Here is an 18,733-nt window from a genome sequence, read left to right as displayed (position 1 = left end):
AAGTGCTTCTCTGGAGGCAGGCCTTAATACCACTGGCCTGTCCTATTATCCTCTAAATGGCTGCTTAGGAAGCGGAGGCCCTTTGGCAAGAAGCATCCTCCAGAGTGACCAAAATATATCCTTCTTTACTTCTGCCTGGAAAATGATCTTGGTAAGTTAAGAGGCAAATATTAGCCCCTACGGTGCCAAGGCAGTGACAATATTCAAAAAGAGGTGAGAGCTGAGGACTTGGTGATGCTGCAAAGGAGATTCCTGAACACCTTTGGATTAGATAAGTCAATTTTAATGATTCCATTTTATAATTCTGCAAGTCTACTTCCCACCCTAGCTTCCTATCTTAATTAGGAAGACTTCCTTAAATCAGAGCTGAACAAAACGTTAAGCTTTATCTCTGGAGAGTCTCTGATGAGGTTCTTTTGGAACATCCATCTCTTGTGCCTAGTTACTACAGAATCTGTTAGCACCATTTGCTTCCGAGGCAGTACGGTGGGACTGGCATGCCCTATATATTTGACATTTTAAGTGCTAATATACAAAATCCAAAGAGCCAATTGCTATGACTCCCCCGGCTCCCCTCCCCCAGCATGCATCACACAAATTCTGTTTAGTTACAACACAAGTAACATCTGAAGGAGTAAAAAAAGACTTTTCTAATTGGTGGTGAATAAATAACTAGAGTTACTAGATGAGTAAACATCCCTACCCCTTCTAGGAACCGCAAAGAATGACCTTTCTCCCTCAGAGTTAGCTTCTTGCAAAGAGCCACAAAGAGCCATTGATGGGGAAATGGCACAAGAAAATGGTATTGGGTGGCAGCTGTAAACCTGCGCTGGCCATCACAAATTTGACTTGATTCAATTATCTACCATGCAATTTAATAATGCAGAATCAGGTAGGGCTTAGGAAGGGCTCAGACAAGCTTGTTCAAGCTTGAAGCTGCATTTCATTCTGACCTAAGACCTCAATTTAGAAATGTTTTAAAGGGTCACTGAAGCTCTTACAGAAAACAAAAAAAAACTTTTCTTTCTCTACAGCTTGCTTGGTTCATTCTCTACACCTGTGGTGTCTAAGCAAGGTATACCAGGGGTTGTATTATTTTGATTTGTTGGAGAGCAAGAATACTAGATGTACATAATACACACACATATATACATGAGGATTGTGCAAAAATATTTTAGTAACAGAGGTATTCTTTTAAAAGTCTGGAGATCACTGCTCTTACAAACTGAACAGTGCTTTAAGAAAATTCAATGTTTTAAAAATATTAAACCACAAATATGTAAAATACAAAAAATAATAACCATATTCAAATATAGGTAAAGAGAGAGAGGGTGATAACGCAAATGTGGTAAAATGTTAACATTTGAGAAAAGTGGGTAAGGTAGGGAAATTTTTTGTACTATTTCTGCAACTTTTCTGTAAATCTGAAATTATTTCAAAATAAAAAGTTAAAAACATTCAAAAACTTAAAGTAAAACACTGAAAACTTAAGAGGTAACTATTCGTTTTTCATATAATTGTTCACTTTTAAAAAGGATTTCTTCAAGTAATAAGTTTCCCCAGTGTTGTAAAGCAGGGATTGGTAACTGGGCCAGTTTCCTGTTTTTGGAAATAAAGTTTTCTCGAACACAGCAGTACCCATTCATTTACATGTTGTCTGTGGTTGTTTTCAGATGTAGTAAGGTAGAGAGAGCTGGGAGCCCTGGTGGCACAGTGGTTAAGAGCTTGGCTGCTAACCAATAGGTGGGCAGTTCGAATCCACCAGCCGCTCCTTGGAACACTATGGGGCAGTTCTACTCTGTTCTACAGGGTCACTATGAGTCAGAATCAACTTCAGGGCAACGGGTTAAGGTAGAGCTGAGTAGTCTTGACTGAGAAAAGCCCTAAAATGTCTACTACCTGGCCCTTTACAGAAAAAGTCTACTGGCTCTTGCTCTAAAATATCAGCTTACATATCTTAAGTCCCTTTAAAGATGAAGGGAAATCATTAAGGAACAGGACAGGAAAACATGAAATCAAAGTATTAGGCATTACTGCAATTAAGAAAGCTATAAAAAAAAAATGAATACTAAACCCTGCTGAAATCATCAGTCAATAGGAACTTCAAGCTGTAAAATTCCAGCCACTTTAATTGAAAACAATTATTTGTTCCTTCCCTGATTAGTATTCTGAATATGTGCAAGGGGGTTCCCTAAATCAGCTGTTTCTTGCTTCTCAAGATCGTGTCCTTTGATGACTACGAAGACGATAAAAAATAGTGGAAGAAAGCACTAGAAAAGAAAAACATTGTTGGGGCAGATGAGATGGTCATCCAAAAGATTCACTTCAAACTCAATGGATATCAGGATTGATAAATAGTCAATTTGGGACTTAGCCTAGACAGAATAAACAAGCTAGTGACAACTCCTCCTTACTAAATAATTATACCCTAAAGATATTCTTTTAACAAGTTGTCAGATAACAGAGAAAATCAATATCCCAATGCAAACAAACATGTTCAGATCTTCTCCAACCACTGGAAACAATCAACTGCCAGAACTCTGCGATCGATACTGACATGACGAGCCTGCTTCTAGAAGCTAAGATGCCAATGGTGCCTGTGCCTACAGAGTAATTTCTTAGCCTGGTTTTGCTGTCTGGGTGACATCTGCTATTTCAATTCAGTTGAGACAAACCCAAACTAATATCTCCCTTCTGCCTAGGAAATAAAATCCAAATTCCTCAGCTTGGCATCCAAAGCCAACTTAGCTTTGCAGTCAAATCTCTGACTCCTTTTAGATATACTGTGTGCTCTAGATCAGCTCTGATTCCTTCTAGATATACTATGTGCTCTAGACCAGTGGTTTTTAAGCTTTTTGTTCTCAGGGCCCCTTTAACACTCTTAAAAATTGAGGACCTCAAAAAGCTTTTGTTTATACGCATTTTAGCTATCAGTATTCACCAGATTTGAATTAAAGCTAAGAAAATTTTAACACACAAGCACATAATCCATTAGCCATCAGAACCACAACCTCATTACACGTTATACAGCCCCTCGAAAACTCCACTGTACACTCAGGAAAGAATGAAAGTGAAAACGGCAAAGAACATCTCAGTATTATCATAAAAATAGTTTTGGCTTCAGGGGCCCCAGACTACACTTGGAGAACCACTGCTCTAGTTAAACTAAATATATTCTTCACTACCCCATCTATGCCTTTAGCTTGGCCAATTCTTCTTTCTGGAAAGTTCCTCCTCCTCATCTCTGCTATAAAAATTTTTCAGAGCTCAAATACTTGACTCCTCCAGCCAGAAGTTCACCTTCTTTTCCCCAACATGCCATATTATTTTTACCTCTCTTAAAGGCCTTCTCCCAAGTCATCTTGTACTGCAGTTACCTGTAAGTATGTCTTGTTTCTGCTACTGGACTACAAGTTACATGAAAGCAGGTACTGAGTCCCAAGTCATCTTTCTAATCCCACTGAAACTACCATCCTAACTAACATGTAACATGTAATAGGAGGTCAATAAATAAGTGAATCAAACAGCAGGCCTAAATAGACTTGGAAGAATAAACAAGAAGAGCCTATCGGATTGTCCTTCATTGACCCTATGACTTTCAGTTGCTAGATGTCCAAAAACCCACTCTAAAATTCCTGAAGGAACAGGGTTTTCAGAAACTGCTTACATCACCCTTCATCCCTCTGGTCACTTAAGCCCCTCAGGTTAAAGAACTGACGTTGTCGTCCTGATCAGCGCAGTGCAGCCTGGTCCCTGGGAGCTTTTTAAATCATAAGGTCAGAGGCTGGCTACTTGCCTGGGAAGCTACCACTGATGCTCCTGGACTGTATACCTCCGAAAGAGACCTCACAGAGGAAAGAGTGCAATGTTTTCAGGGCGATCAAGGGGCAGGAGGCCAAAAAAACTTGGATGCACTGCTTCATTTCTGAATCTTCTCTGCAAGCCCCAGATCTCTGCCTTGCGCATGCCTAGGCCTGGAGATGACAAGCCCTTATTCTTTGTAAAAATAATTGTGTGTTCTGAAACGACACCTCTATTATGATTTCCAAATTGACATCTCTGCTTTAAAGCAGAGGCATCCAAGCCTCCCAGTTTCACACACTGGCAATTATCGTTTAAGTTATCCAACGATAGTCAGTCATCTGATCGCTGCAGGGCTCCTAGTCCTAGGGGTGCACTTGCAGCACATGCAGTTGCTAGCAGAGCCTGGCAGGCAACTCCTGCCCCTGCTGTGGGGCGACCAAGGCAAGGTGGCACTTCTAAAAGGCTAACCTCGGGAAAAAAACTGACAAACTACAGAAAGAGCTCACGGTGCCTGTCATGTGGATCAGCCTTATTTTACTATCATCAAGCCTAAACAATTCATGGGGTTCAAAACAATGCTCTTCACCAGAAAAGCTTCTTTACAAAACATAGTATTCGTCAATGCCTCTGTGCACTGAGTGAAAGACAGTAAAACATCAGTGCACATAAACATAATCACAGACACTGAAAAGAAAGAGACTAGATACACAGTCATGTATCTAGCTACAAAAAACAGTCTTCCTGAAAAGTCGGCCAGGCCCCTCTGGAAACATCTGACCCTCTGCTAATTGTTTGGTAGGTGGTTACTTTCAACACGATTGTAAAATGGTTGGTTGCCGCTATCCTTAGCTTTTGTAAACCCTCAACATATGACACTAATGTTATGAGACTTCAATTTCTAATAAAACTCATTTTTGTCACCATCTAAGCTCAAAGGCCCAAGCTGATCTACTTGGATGTACTTACTCTGAATCGAAACCCATTTTCTCTGGGAGATGTGGGAGGTCTGCTCACTGACCACAGACTTTGGTCTTTTTGAATTTGGAGTTTAAATCCAAATTTAACCAGAGGACAAGTAAGAGCACAAGAGCACGTCTGAAGTGTTTACAAAGCTGAGGCTATAACCTAAGATTCTGAACTGGGCAAATCTATGAAAAAAGCTCCACGGCCCGTTCAGATACCCACACGCACCCAGGCCCCAAAAGCAGCTAGGTAGGACGTACAGGCTCAATCAAGAGGCGGTGCATCCTCTCTCTTGACCAGTTTCCCCCAAAATCAAGAAGAGATTTACATTTAAACCTTAAACCAAAAATATCCCCTGAAGCCTTCTTAAAACCAAACAATAGTTTAGCTTAACTAGTAAAAAACGTCTGCCTTGAGCATTATGCTCTTTTAAGATCTATTTATACAAGATCAAACTGACAACAGCAACTCAAAAGATTAGACAGGGACCTTGGGGGGCAGCGAGGTTATATTAATGAGGGAGGAACAATTTCAGAAACGGAGGATGATAATGGTTGCAGAACTCGAAGAACGTGATCAATGTCACTGAGCTGTACATGTAGAAACCGTTGAATTGCTGTGTTTTGCTGTGTATGTTCTCAACAACGATAATAAAATTTTAAAAAAGGAGGAGATTTACAGAATAACCCTGAATTTTCAGCCAGTTTTATTCGGAATCATAGGCAAATCCTAAAAAGTCTAGCTCCAGGACTACTAATTCTTCAAAGAATATACTGGTAGAATCATTTACGGTCTCAATACTAGCAGACTTGTAAATTTCTTCCTGGGTGAGTTTTCACATTCACATTCCTGCCCTAAAATTTTAAAAACTCTCGACCGAGGTCATTTAAAGAGTGGCAGGCCCTTGACCCTGGAATACTGCAAACAATGTACTCTATAAACCTCAGGAGGACAGAGAGCTAGCAAGCGAAGCCTTGCAGCAAAATGAGATAAAAGGAACGCACAGTGGGCTAGTGCATTTATTAACCAGAGGCAAAGAGGCATCTTCCGGGCTCATGTCTGTCCAAGTAATGACGTTTCTGGAGTCTACAGAAATAATAGGGGAGAGACATCAACTGGGCCCCCCAAACAGTCCACTGTTACCCCTTAAGCTAACACAAAACTCAGAGCACAATCACGTTTCTTATATCCCGGGTTCATCCTGAACTGCTTCTCTTAGTGACATTCCATTTTCACAGACTCGCCTCTGGGGGTATACTACTCGCCCTTCCACCTTGATCCTGACTTCGGCAACCACCCTGATTCCTTTTGGACTCAGCATTCGACTTCACTGGAACAGTTTCACCACCATTCCCCTCTGTCTACACAACATGAAATCAACATAAATGACACATATAAGTACAATTAGCAGAGAAACTACAACTTCCACTAACCTCCCACCCATATTACTGTCCTCTCCAGCTTGTCAGTCAATACTACCCTGATGAAGATGAACTCTGCTGAGCCTGGAAGCCACGTAATTCTCAGCTTGATAAATATTATACATTTTTTTCCTGCTGTTGTTGTTGCTAGGTGCTATTGAGTGAGTTCTGACTCATGGCGATCCTAAGTATAAGAGAACAGAACACTCCCCGATCTTGTGCCATCCTCATGATTCTTGTTATGCTAACTCCCCGATCTTGTGCCATCCTCATGATTCTTGTTATGCTTCAGCCCATCGTTGCAGCCACTGTGCCAATCCATCTCATCGAGGGTCTGCCTCTCCTTCTCTGTCCTTCCATTCTACCAAGCATGATGTTCTTCTCCAGGGACTGGTCCCTTCTGATAATATATCCAACGTACATAATATGAAGTCTTGCCATGCTCACTTCTAAGGAGCATTCTGGTTGTACTTCTTCCAAGACAGATCTGTTCATTCTTCTGGCAGTCCACGGTATATTCAATATTCTTCAACAACACCATAATTCAAAGGAATCAATTATTTGGTGTTCCTTATTCATTGCCCAGCGTTCACATGCATAAGTGAAATACTATGGCTTGAGTCAGGCACACTTTAGTTCTGAAAGTGATAGCTTTGTTTTTTAACACTCGAAAAAGATCTATTACAGCAGACTTGCCCAATGCAATACGTCATTTGATTTCCTGACTGCTGCTTCCTTGGGCGCTGACTGTGGATCCAAGTAAATGAAATGCTTGACAATTTTAATATTTTCTCTGTTTATCATAATGTTGCCTATTGATCCAGATGTAAGGATTTTTGTTTTATGTTGAGGTGTAATCCCCATTGAAGGCTGTAGTCTTTGGTCTTCATCAATAAGTGCTTCAAGTCCTCTTCTCTTTCAGCAAGCAAGGTTGTGTCATCTGCATATCGCAGGTTGTTAGTAAGTCTTCCTCCATTCCTGATGCCCCGTTCTTCTTCATACAGTAGTTTCTCAGATTATTTGCTCAGCATACGGATTGAATAAGTATGGTGAAAGAATACAATCCTGACACACATCTTTCTTGATTTTAAACCACACAGTATTACCTTGTTCTGTTCTAACAATTGTCTTTTGGTCTATGTACAGGTGCCACATGAGCACAATTAAGTGTTCTAGAATTCCCTTTCTTCCCAATGTTATCCATAATTTGTTATGATCCAGTCGAATGTCTCTGCACAGTCAATAAAACCCAGGTAAACATCTTTCTGGTATTCTCTGCTTTCAGCCAAGATCCACCTGACATCAGTAATGATAACCCTCGTTTCATGTTCTCTTTTGAATCTGGCTTGTATTTCTGGCAGTTCCCTGTTGATGTGCTGCTGCAACCATTTTTTAATTATCTTTGGTAAAATTTTACTTGTGTGTTATATTAATGATATTGTTCATTAATTTCTGCATTCTGTTGGATAACCTTTCTTTGGAATGGCACAAATGTGAATCTCTTCCAGTAGGTTGGCCAGGCAGCTACCTTCCAAATTTCTTAGCACAGACAAAGTGAGCACTTCCAGCATTGTATCTGTTTGTTGAAACATCTCAGTTGGTATTTCATCAGTTCCTGAAGCCTTGTTTTTCACCAGTGCTGTCAGTGTGGCTTGGATTTCTTCCTTCAATACCTTTGGTTCCTGATCATATGCCACCTCCTGAAATGGTTGAACTTAGACAAATTCTTTTTGATATAGTGACTCTTGTGTAATCTTTCCATCTTCTTTTGATGGTTCCTGCGTTATGCAATATTTTGCCCATGTTGTTGCTGTTAGGTGCCCTTGAGTTGGTTCCGACTCATAGCAACCCTATGTACAACAGAGGGAAACACTGCCCGGTCCTGTACTATCCTTACAATCGTTGCTATGTTTGAACCCCTTGTGGCACCCACTGTGTCAATTCATCTCATTGAGGGTTTTCCTCTTTTTCTCTGACCCTCTACTCTACCAAGCATGATGTCCTTCTCCAGGAACTGGTCCCTCCTGAAAACATGTCCAAAATACATGAGACAAGGCTCACCATCATCGCTTCTAAGGAGTATTCTGGCTGCACTTTTTCCAAGACAGATTTGTTCATTCTCCTGGCAGTCCATGGCATATTCAATATTCTTTGACAACACCACAATTCAAACCCATCAGTCTGCTTCGGTCTTCCTTACTCATTGTCCAGCTTTCACATGTATATGAGGTGACTGAAAATACCCTCGCTTGGGTCAGGCTTGTTTTTTAACATTTGAAAGAAGTCTTTTGCAGCAGATTTGCCCAATGCAATATGTCATTTGATTTCTTGGCTGCTGCTTCTATGGGCGCTGATTCATAGATCCAAGTAAAATGAAATCCTTGACAACTTCAATGTTTTTTCTGTTTATCATGATGTTGCTTATTGGTCCAGTTGTAAGGATTTTTGTTTTCTTTAAGTTGAGGTATAATTCATACTGAAGGCTGTGGTCTTTGATCTTCATCAGTTAGTGCTTCCAAGTCCTCTTCATTTTCAGCAAGCAAGGTTGTGTCACCTGCATAACGCAGGTTGTTAATGAGTCTTCCTCCAATCCTGATGCCAAGTTCTTCAATAGTCCACCTTCGCGGATTATCTGCTCAGCATACAGGTTGCGTAGGTATGGTGAAAGGATACAACCCTGATGCACATCCTTCCTGATTTTAAACCACGCAGTATCACCTTGTTCATGGAATCCTTCAATATTGCAACTCCAGGCTTGAATTCTTTCTTTAGCTCTTTCAGCTTGAGAAATACCGAGTGTCATGGATCAAATTATGCCCCCCCTCCCCAAAATGTGTGTATCAATTTGGCTGGGCCATGATTTCCAGTATTATGTGATTTTCCTATATGCTGTAAATCCTGCCTCTATGATGTTAATGAGGGAGGATGGGCGGCAGTTGTGTTAGTGAGGCAGGACTCAATCTACAAGATCGGATTGTGTCTTGAGGCAATCTCTTGAGATACAAAGGAAAGAAGGGAGAGGCGACATGGGGGACCTCATACCACAAAGAAAGCAGTGTCAGGAGCAGAGCGCATCCTTGGGACCCAGGGGCCCTACACGGAGAAGCTCCCAGACCAGGGGGAGATTGAAGAGAAAGCTGACAGGGAGAGAAGGCCTTCCACTGGAGCTGATGCCCTGAATTTCGACTTTCAGCCAACTTTACTATGAAGAAAAAAATTCCTCTTTGTTAAAGTCATCCACTTGTGGTATTTCTGTTATAGCAGCACTACATGACTAAGACACCAAGCATGTTCTTCCCTTTTGGCTTTTTAACTCCAGGTCTTTACACATTTCATTATAATACTTAGTCTTCTAGAGCAACCCTTTGAAATCTTCTGTTCAGCTCTTTTACATCATCATTTCTTCCATTCGCTTTAGCTACTCTACATTCAAGAGCAAGTTTCAGAGTTCAGCAAATTTCCCCCCTCACTATAATTAAACGATGCAAATTGCCTTCTTTTCACCAGCGCTAATGTCTATAATCTCAGAGATCTGAATGCCTGCTGAATCAATACCTGTGTAGAAAGTCCTTACAAACACCACCTTATCCAGCTGCATTTTATTTGGGGAATCGGAGACAAAAGGAAAAGGACAAAGTAAGAGAAGCAAGGCAATGAGAGAAAGGCATGGCTCAAGACCATCGGAACCAGGCAATACTATTTTAACTAAAAAGAGTAAGTTGATTTGAAGCCACTAATGGTTACTTGTGATGTGTAATAAAGAACAGCAAGATCAAAGGATAGTAAATCATGACATAATTCATCAGTGGTTTTCAATCGGAGGGGGGATTTCTCCCTCCGCCCCTGGGAAAATTTGGCAATGCCTGGTGACACGGGACAATGCTTGTCACACTGGGAAAAGGGAGTGCTATTGGCATGTACTGAGTAGAGACCATGGAAGCTGCTCAATATCCTACAATGTACAGGACAACCTCCACAAAGAATTTTCTGGCCTCAAATGCCAATAATGTTGCTGTTGAGAAACCCGTTACTACACCTTAACGGTCTGGGACTAACTAAGAAACACCTGGAATAACTAAAATACGAGGCAAGTGTGTATATATATATGTCAGGTGCTTGAGCTTTAGAATCAGACAGATTGAAATTTAAATTCCATCTTGTGTCACTTATTAGCTATATGACTTTGGGCAAGTCTGTTAGCCTCAGCTTCTATATTTGTGGGGAAACCTCTATTTCACAAGGTTGTTACCATTAAGTAAGAACATATATAAAATATGGTAGCCAGCACACAGTTGAATAGATAGCCTTTACTTTTCCTTCCTTGGATTACAACTCCCAAAATGTCTGCAGAGTACATAATGCCCTCTGGCCACCCAAGTCACTAGGCCTAAAAAGACGGTTCATCAGAAAGACATGTATTGAAGAAGCATGACTACGGTAAAGGCATAAACATGGCATAAGCAGGGCTGAGACCTGACAATCACCTAAGTTCCACACCTAATCCATTTGTTTGTCCATCCATCTATCCGCCCATTCATCCATCTATCCATTGATCCACTATTGCAAACCACACGTATTTACTGAGTGTCTACTACTGGGTATATGTTAGTATATAAAATAGTCTGGTCCCTGTAGTGGCTCGTCTTCTAAGATGGATTCCCAAAGAACTATAACTCCTAGTACTCTCACCCTTGTGTGGCCCCCTCCCACACTAAATCCAGGCTGGTCTGTGACTTGTTTTAGCCAAAAGAATGTGGCAACCTGCGCCAGTTCCAGGTCTACCCTTTAAGAATACTGGCAGCTTCCATTTCCTCCTCTGAACACTCACTTTTAGAAGCCCTAAGTTGCTATGTAAGAAGTCTGGCTACGCTGTTGGGAGAGGCCACGTGGACAGAGGAGTCCCTGAGACTACATGGAAAGGGAGAGATGCCCACCTGTCCTGGCTGAGCTTCCAGATGCCACTAGAGAGAGACCCCATGCAAGACCAGCAGCTCTGTCTGCCCAAAGAACTATGAAGGATAATGAATGTGCTGTTTTGATGTGTGGCTTGTTATGCATCAGTAGATGAAGTCAACAGATGAATGAAGCTAGTCACAACAGCAGCATTAAAACTAAGTCCATTTCTGGTGAAGAGTGAGTTTCTTGGATCAAGTAGACACATGAGACTATGTGTGCAGCTCCTGTCTGGTGGGGAGATGTGAAGGCCGAGGGCGACAGAAGCTGGCTGAACAGACACGGAAATACAGGATGAGAGAAGGAGTGTGCTGCCTCATTAAGCGGAGAGCAACTAGGAGTATGTGGCAAAGTGTATATAAGGTTTTCTATGAGATTGACTTGATTTGTAAACTTTCACTTAAAGCACAATAAAAATTTAAATAAATAAATTAAGGGGAAACAAAACAAAACTTAGTCCATGAAGTTAGCTTACAGCCCCAAAGTAATCACATCTGTACTCAAAGGAGCCTTGACTACCAAAACAAAACAAAACCAAAAAACTCAATAAGACATTTGAAAACAGACCTTAAACAACAAAAACTCAGTGCAAGTTTGCTCACTGTGTCCAAAGCTTGAGGTCCCCAGTAGTGATTGGTCAGAAGGATCAATATCAACTTAGAAAGACTTGTTGCTGTTTCCTACCTCTTCTAATGAGGCTCCCCATCTTTCTGAAATTTATTTCTGCCCTGTATAGCTCCCTCTCAATGCAGAAGGTAGCCCTAGAATTTGGGAAATTAAGGCTATTTGTGCTTCCTCCCTCATCGAGAGGCAGAAAAGTTTCTTTTGTATAAACTACTGTAAAAGAGTGCAGGAAAAATGAGAATAATATCCTGCTCCCTTACAACGGACCAAACTCCCTTCTGTGTTAGTGAACTTTCTAAAAGAGAACCTCGATTGTGTCCTGCTGCAAGTGACTAATGGGAGCAACTAGCATCAATCCTATCACAACAGTCATTCTTGATGCTCCCTTTATAAAGCACCTCACTTTGTCATGTTCTCGGCTTACTCCAATTTCACATGGTGAGATCTCACAGATATCCCATGAAGTTTAAAATCCAGAAGATGACTAGCAGACAGAAACTGATCTGCAAGGAGTATGGCAAGAGGTGATTTATTTGAGCAGAGTAATGATTGGCAAAGGGAGAAGAGGCTGGTGTTTCTGGAGCTCCTAAACTTGTAAGAATATCTGATATGTTTCGCCTCATTTAACCCTCACAGCAATGATTTTACAATTGAGGAAACTGAGTTTCAGAGAGGCTACTTAGCCTGCCAAAGGTCACAGAGAAGAGTCAGGATTTGAAATCAGTGTTGTTGGACTCCAAAGCCCTTTCCATTAGAAAAAGTTACAAGAAAACAGAAGACAGGGAACCGAAGGATACTATGAGCTTTAAAACAGCACTTAATCACATGGGACAGGTACAAAAGGAAAAATAATGGTAATGTCGCCCTGACAGGGAACAAAACAGAGAGTCCCTGACAGAGCAGGAGAAAAGCATGGCGCAGAACTCAAATTCACGTAAAAAGACCAGATTTAATAGTATGACTGAGACTGGAGGAACCCTAGAAGCCATGGCCCCGGACGCTCCGTTAACCCAGAATTGAAACCATTCCCAAAGCCCACTCTTCAGACAAAGATTAGACTGGACTATAAAACATAAAATAATACTCATGAAGAGTGTGCTTCTTAGTTCAAGCAGATACTTGAGACCAAATGGGCTGCTCCTGTCCAGAGGCGGGATGAGAAGGCAGGAAAGGACAGGAGCTGGTTGGGAAACCCGGGGTGCTGTCACATCATAAGGCTTGTAACTAGTGTCACATAACAATTTGTGTATAAACTTTTGTATGAGAAATTAACTTGAGCTGTAAACTTTCACCTAAAGCACAATAAAAAATAAAAGTAATGGTAATATAAAGTGTACTACAGGGTTTTTTGTTTGTTTTGGGGGTGTGGCTAAAAACTTCCTAAAATGGTCAAAAACAGTATTCTCTAACTTTAGTGTGCATCAGAATCACTTGGAGGGCTTGTTAATAAAAATGCAGGTTACAACCCTCCCCTCCCAGTTTCTGATTCAGTAAGTCTGAGGTGAGGCCCAGAAACTTGTATTTCTAATACGTTCCCAGGAGATGCTCATGTTCCTGGTCCAGGGACCAGGCTTTGAAAACCATCAGCCAAAGATACTGTCCCAAGAGCTTTCCAAAGGTTACCTGCTCTAACACTTTAGCAGGGCTCACAATAAACACAGTCTGAAATATCTCTCTCCCTCTGACCTTATCACTCATAAAATAGTATACCATTTGACACAGCCTACCTGATTTAGTGGTGCTACAAGAAACTAGGAGCCCTGGGTGGTACAAACAGTTAATACACTCAGCTGCTAACCAAAAGGTTGGAGGCTTGAGTTCACTCAGAGGTACCTTGGAAGAAAGGCCTGGCACTCTCCTTCCAAAAAATCAGCCACTGAAAACCCTAAGAAGTATAGTTCTACTCTGACACGTATGGGGTCACCATGAGTTGAAATCAATGGCAAATGTTTAAAACAAAAACAAGAGACTAATAATTCAGCAACTCTGTTAGGATAAATATGATAGCTATGTGCCCTGCCTTCAAGAAGCTTACAGAAAATGCTGAGTCCAGCTTCTGCCTAAATTCTCCCTGAGAAGTCACAAGAGACAAGTGTAAAAACGCATCAGGAAAGCATGCAGAGAAGAGAAAGTGCTAGACTTCTAGAAAGGCACTAGACTGGAGAAGTTTAAAGAAAAAAAAAAAAAAGAGCTCCTTCTTGATTTTAATTTTAAAAGGGTTACATCTGCTACCAGAACAAAGAAGGGAAAGGATAAAAGCCACCTTGCTGAGGTGAAGTGATCTAAGGGCACAGCAGGGAGACAGAGACAGAAAAAACTAAGAAACCTTATAAAAAAAAAAAAAAAAACCTTATAGGGGAGGAAAAAACACAAGAAGCAGAAAGATTCACACTCATGTCCTCTAATGAAGCAATGGAAAAAGGCACAATATTAACGACCTGCAATTCTCTTCCTGACAAGGTCATACTTTCAGCCTTTGATTCCTTCATAATTACAATTTTCTACTCCTACTCTGGATTGATTTTAATTTCCTGCCAAGTTATGTGGCTTTTTAGTTGGAACCCACCCCTCTGTCCAAGGTGCTCTGCTCACAGGGAGTGGAACAAGCATTCTTCTCCAAGATTTTACACAGTCCATCATTAAAGGGAGGTTGCTCTCATACTGTATAACCTGACACAACAGTGATCTGCCCACCAAACTGAGCCCCGCCCAGCAAAGAAACTTGGCACCCCCACTTTCCCTCTTTGGAAACAGAGGAGGAGTCTGTTAATTGTTGCTATTAAAAAGTCAGGCAGCAGCTTCTCAGGTGAGGGGGCTGTCAGTATGACAGCCCACACCCAGCAGGGGAGCCCCTGTGGGTCAATTAGGCAAGCTGGGTGGAGTAGAAGACAGGGTCCTGCGATATCCAGTGCCTCCCCCTGGTGGAGCAGAGTGTTAGGGCACTGCCTACATAAAGCCATCTACACATTTTGCTGGAGCTATGGTCACAAACTCAAAATCAGAATTAGGTAGGTAACATAAATAGTGAAGTCAGCCCAGTATAAACTAATGCACCAAGAGAGTCCATGCCTTTAATAAAGGGGGCAACAACTACTCAACTCCTGTCAACAGCTATTACGTGGGACTGCAAGCCATTAAAAAAAAATTTTTTTTTCTTTTTTTTTTGCAAGCCATTATTGCCAGATTTTCCAGTACTGTCAACAGAATCTAGAAATCTGGATTTATGTAGGGGAAAACGTGAAATTTTTAGAAACACTGTGAGGGCCAAACAAACATACCTGAGGGCTGTTTTGCAATCTCTGGATCAATGTAACAGGCCCAAGCACTAAAGCAAAATTTGCCCACCAGAACACATTACCAAGAGTGATCACAAGAAGGAGCAGAAACAAGATGCACTAGATCCTGCCCCCTCTATAAATATATAAGAAGGTCCACGAGGAGGAGAGGAAGCTACCTGCACAGCTCTAATGGGCTGGGACAGATTACAACAACCAAATTTGTATTATGCAAACAGAACTCCATACACCTGGTGTTACTGTCTTAGAAAAACCTCCAATGCACCCTTTACAGCACTACTCTGAATAGATAAAAAGCGGAGAAGGGGACCTGAAGGGGGGAGAATGAATACATAGGAAATTGTTCCCAATGTATTTGCAGCACACATACAAACCACGCTGCAGTCCCTGTGGCGCTCCAACCCTCTGAACTGACAGAACCGATTACATCTTTTCAAGTTCTCAGTGTGTATACAAAGTACACAGCCTGTTCTACACCATTCAGCCCCAGAGGGAGGAACAACAGGGGATAATCTGGATCAGCCTAACAGGTGCAAATTTGGCCTGCAGTGGGGAAGGGCTGCTTGCCAAGCATAACGCCTGGAGGGCCTGGAGACTCATGCCCTCCCCATCACCAGGGCAAGCCTCCTCATTTGTCCATAATTTCCCAAACACACTTGTAGAGAGGCTGGAGAACACTGCTTCTGGCAGACAGCAGAGGAAAGAAGAAAAGTCTTTATGCATTTATGCCTGCTCTTAACCATCAAAGAATTCCACAACAGCCATTACCTAGGGCATCTAGTCCAAAGGGGAAGGGGGAATAGGAACAAGTGCAGGAGCCCGCTACCTATCTCTTCTGGGCCCTCATTATCATAGTGCCTTCTATTACTACAGCACCTGACTCCTTTTCCAGGTCCCATTCACATAATAAAGCTGGGGTTGACAAACTCCTGCCTATGTGCCACATCTGGCCTGTTGCCTATTTTTGTACAGTCTATGAGCTAAGAAGGTTTTTACTTTTTAAGTGGTTGAAAACATCAAAAGAAGAATATTTTGTGATATGTGAAAATTATATGAAAATCAAATGTCAGTGTTCATAAATACAAGTTTTATTGGAACACAGCCCCACTCATTTACATGTTGTCCATGGCTGCTTCCGTGCTACAACGGCAGAGCTGAGTAGTTGCAACAGAAACTGTCTGGCCCACAGAGCCTAAAACATTTACTGCCTGGCCCTTTACAGATAAAGTTTGCCAACCCCTGATACAGAGGGTATAGGTAGGGATCAAACTCAGAATTCCAAGAGGCTCAAAGAGTCATTTACTTTGACAGGTGAGCAGCAAAGGTGAAAAAGGTTATCAGCAATGGCACCTCTCCTCTACCCCATTCTCATTCCCATATTGCCAAAGACAAGAGAAATGGGTTGCCTAACTACCCCTGAAGACAAAGAGTCAAATATTTAAGAGCTCTTGCCTTACGATGGGGCAAGAGATGCTCAGATTGTCCCGATTATTTAACAAGACACAGAAGTCCAAGGACAGTATGTTAAGTGAATGGCAGAAATGAAACAAGGCTATGTCTCCCTCATACAAAGGTGCTGGGAAAAAACACATACACGTCCAGGTGGCAGATAGTTAAAACTGATAATACAGAAGTCCTTCTCAACCTGGAGGAGTAGATTCCTGAAAACCCAGTGGTAGGAGAATCTGCTACTGAGAAACTAAAGACCATGTGGAGAAAAAAACAGAATTAGGAGTCCCAGCAGTGACAGCCATATCTATAAAATTATGTTCACTAAAATAAAACAAAAAAATAGAAAATATTCTACATATCTCAAATCAGTAATAATGAATTCTATGCAATTAACTGTCATTTACCACTAAGTGAATGGCAAATTCATTTAATGAATTTGGTCCCGGCAATTCCACTTCCAGAGAGTCATCCCCTAGAAACACCTGTGCAAATATTCAAAGATGATGCAGCATTGTTTGTAAAAACGAAAACAGGAAACGATCCAAATTCCATCAGTAGGGGACTGGTTTAATAAATTACGGTGTATTCAACTGATGGAATACTATGCAATTATTAAAAAGAATGCAGGCTCTCTATATATCAAGGGAAAATGTCCATGACATATGAAGTGAAATATGTAACCAGCAAAAGAGCAGATTTAGTATGAGCCCACCTTTAAAAATAGAGGAAAAAAAAAAGTATTTTCATTTGCATAGAAAAAAATCTGAAATTAACATACACAACTTGTTAACAGTGGTTATAACCCGGCAGTGGCACGACACAAACATTCCCTTCCTACATCACATATTTTTGTGACATTTGAATTTTTACAAATAAACTAGCATTAGTTTTATAAGCAGAAAAAAACAATTGTTTAAAAATTTCCATTTATGCTCCTTTGCTCACCATAGATTTTTCAGGCTCTGAAAAAAATAAGATACCTTCTTTTTTGGGGGGGGAGGAGGTGGCGGCTTTGTTGCAGATAATATGCGTGCTGAGAGGTTTTACTTATTTATTAATTTAGTGCCTCTTCATCCGAGCGTTTCAGGTCTTTCTTATTCTGACACAGAGCCGCCGACTACCACTTTTGGTTTTTACCACAGTCCCAAGACACAAATTAATCTAAAAGTGTGTGCTGTTTGCCTAACTTTAATTGACCCTTCTTAGCAGAGCCTCTTCAGTCTATTCTCAAGCAGTGGCCAGAGTTATCCTTTTGAAATATAAGTCAGATCATGCTATTCCACTTCTGATAGCTTCCCAAATCACTCAGAGTAAGAAATAAAATCCCTTAAACGGCTTAGAAGGTCCTGCATGATCTAGCCCCTGTGGCCTAACTTCATCTTCTATCACTCCATCCCTTGCTGTGCTCCAGTGCTATGCCAAGCGCCTCGGAGACTTTGCATTTGCTCCTCCCTCCGCCTGGAATGTCCTTGCCTCCAGTATCTACAGGGTTTCTTCCTCGCTTCCTTGAGGTTTCTGCTCCTGAGTCACCTTATCAGAGAGGCCTCCTCTGGTTACACTATTTAAAGCTGCAACCCTCTTATACATATAATTTTTTTCCTCCCTCTTATCACCATCTGGAATACTAGGTATTTTACTTACTTGTTTATTATCTGTCTCGCTCCCATCTGAATGAGTCCATGAATGCAAAGCTTTTGTCAACTGCTGGTATTGCCCGCACTTAAATAGTACCCGGCACACAGTAGGTGTTTAGTAAGTATTTAATTGAATGAATGAGCTGATCGATCACAGAATAATTATTTCACAAGCCCAATTCTCAGGGTTACAGAGCCTTAGCTCTGTCCTTAATATCTCCATGCCAAAGCTCATGCATGGGTCATCCCTTGAACATACTCCTCAGCTCTCTCCTCAAAGGCCTGGGTTTACCTTCCCCCAGCTTTCCTTACTTCTCTCAAAACTGAGCTGCATAATTCCACCATGTGCTTTGCCTCCTTTTGGATTTCTCAATACCTGCTTCTCTTTTTCCCCAGCAGGAACAAGGCAGGATTTGCCCATACCACAAATGAAATTCCCTTAGTTGAGGATCCTTCTCTATTCTTTGTCCTCAAAGGGCAAACTTATGAGTAAACAGAAATCAAAAGTTAGGAAGGGTTTATTGTCTCTTGAATACTAAAATCAATAGTTCCCCATTTTTTAGGGGCAGTCATTCACACTCTTTAT

The 18,733-nt window shown here is 41.3% G+C and overlaps 1 protein-coding gene across 11 annotated transcripts in view; it reads right to left on the bottom strand.

Annotated features, from left to right (window-relative positions):
* AMBRA1 (autophagy and beclin 1 regulator 1) overlaps window positions 1-18,733 on the bottom strand; it is a 181,324-nt gene that overhangs the window by 104,176 nt on the left and 58,415 nt on the right. The gene's annotated exons all lie outside the window — the stretch shown is intronic.

Source organism: Loxodonta africana, chromosome 7, assembly GCF_030014295.1.
Source record: "Loxodonta africana isolate mLoxAfr1 chromosome 7, mLoxAfr1.hap2, whole genome shotgun sequence".
Classification (NCBI taxonomy): Eukaryota; Metazoa; Chordata; class Mammalia; order Proboscidea; family Elephantidae; genus Loxodonta; species Loxodonta africana.
This window is presented reverse-complemented; position numbering and strand designations above follow the sequence as displayed.